Source organism: Panthera tigris, chromosome A2 (genome assembly GCF_018350195.1).
Source record: "Panthera tigris isolate Pti1 chromosome A2, P.tigris_Pti1_mat1.1, whole genome shotgun sequence".
Taxonomy (NCBI): Eukaryota; Metazoa; Chordata; class Mammalia; order Carnivora; family Felidae; genus Panthera; species Panthera tigris.
This window is the reverse complement of record NC_056661.1, coordinates 10594426-10596676: the sequence shown is the minus strand read 5'-3', so window position 1 is coordinate 10596676 and position 2251 is coordinate 10594426. Positions and strand designations below refer to the sequence as shown.

At 42.2% G+C, this 2251-nt stretch overlaps 1 pseudogene; it reads right to left on the bottom strand.

Moving 5' to 3' along the window:
• Nucleotides 1–500: 500 nt before the first annotated feature.
• Nucleotides 501–1465, bottom strand: LOC102958722 (annotated as a pseudogene).
• Nucleotides 1466–2251: the final 786 nt, after the last annotated feature.

Below are 2251 nucleotides of genomic sequence, written 5' to 3'. Positions count from 1 at the left end.
CACTTCATGGATGTTTTGGATTGTGCAAGGGAAAATTAGATACTGCATGGTGAATGCAGAGTATTGTGAATGTCATCACACGGGGTTCCAGGCCTCTGCTGATGCAGATATGATCTCTTTCCAGGATAGATTGACATAAACCTCAAAAACTGGTGTATACTCTCTGATAACTTAAATGATTTTTCTCCCAAAGCAGAATACTCTAATGAATAGCTGCTTTCATCTCAGAGAGGACAGATTCCACATTTATTCCTCTGGGTCTTTCTATCACATTATAAGTATTCAATTTCCTATATTATTTATTTGCTGCTGAAAATCCACGCAATGGAATTTAATGAGAGATCTAAAATTTTATAAAGAAATGCAGAATAAATAGTTGCTGATTATGAATGAAAAGTTAAAGAACCCAAGTACTGTGGAAAGATAAACTGCAGACTGTCAATCTATGAACTGATACAAACATCATGATCTACATATTCCAGGGTTTTGAGCCCTGTTGCTCAAGTCTTTATCTTCAAGCAAAGAATCCTACATGCAGAGAATGTCCCTCTGCTAAAGAGCTTTCTTAGGGCTTGCTTGATGTCTCTGTTCCTCAGGCCATAGATGAAGAGGTTCAGCATGGGCGTCACCACCGTGCACATGACTGAGGCTATGGCACTTGTCCTGGAGTTTTGTGCAGCAGCAGAACTCAGATACACCCCAAGGCCTGTAGCATAGAACAAAGAGACCACTGAAAGGTGAGACCCACACGTGGAAAATGCTTTATACTTGCCACTCGCTGATGAAATTCTCAAAATGGAGGCTACAATCTTAGAGTAAGAATATAGGATACCAGCGATTGGAACAACACCCAGAAGTCCACTTGTGAGATAGGTCACCAGGACATTGAGGAACATATCAGAGCAAGCAAGTTGGATCACCTGCTTAAGTCCACAGAAAAAGTGAAGGATTTCCAGCTCTGTGCAAAAGGAGAGTCGCAAAATCAATAAGTCATGTAATAGAGAGTCAAGAACACTCAATACCTAGGATCCCAGGAGTGGGATGCCACAGAACTTGGGGTTCATGATGACCATGTAGTGCAGTGGCTAACAGATGGCCACAAACCAGTCATGGGCCATCACTGTCAAGAGTATGTTATCTAATACTCCAAAAAGCACGACATCTGGCTGAGACAGACTTCATAGGTGATCACTTTGCTCTGCGTCTGGATGTTCAGCAGCATCTTTGGGACGGTGGTGGAGGTGAAACAGATGTCTGAAAAGGACAGGTTGGAGAGGAAAAAGTACATGGGCGTGGGGGGGTGGGAGTCTGTGATAATGGCCAGGATCATGAGTAGGTTCCCAGTGAAGGTGACCAGGTACATGGACAGGAACAGCCAAAAGAACAGTGACTGCAGTCCCCGCTCGTCTGACAGTCCCAGGAGGGGACTAAATTCAGAAATTCGGGTTTGGTTTTCTTGTTCCATGAAACTAAACTACAGAAATAGAAAGAAGAGCCTTTCAAATTTAGCCACAAACAGTAGTCAAGAAAGTAACAGAGAGGGAACCAAGGTGGCCTTCAGTAGGTGAATGGATAAATAAGCTGTCATGTACCCAGACAATGCAATGTTATTCTGTACTTGGAAGAAACACACCATCAAGCCATGAAAAGACATAGAGGAAACTTCAGTGCATATTATTAAGTGAAAGAAGTTTATCTGAAAAAGCTTCATACTGTATGATTCCAAAAACATGAAATTGTAGAAAAGGCAAAACTACGGAAAAGGAATAACAGATATCAATGTGGCCAAAGGGTGCAGTGGGAGCGAGAGGGGTTAAGAGGCAGAGCACAAAGGGTTTTTAGGGCAGTGAAATACTCCATATGATACTATAAATATGGATACATGTTTGTTTTGCGCCAGTCTCAGTATATCATTTACCAACGTTGTGACTGGACCAGCCCTTATCATTCTTATGATGGTTGCAAGACACCCTCTGCAATAACCATCAGGAAACTCTGAAAAAAAAAATTACTGCTCATAGCTCCTGGGGCCACACAGTGAAGTCACAGAGAGACAGAGAGCGCACATGGACCTTGGGGTCCACTTTTACTGGGGTGAGGGACTAGAGTTTCACTGGTTCACTCTTTATTTGTAAATTTAAAACTTAAGAGCAGGAATTAAAGCACAAAAGAGAAAAAGGAGAGAAAAGTCCGTTTCTAAATCAGCCAGATCCCTACAACAAAACAAAAAAATATGGGGCGCCTGGGTGGC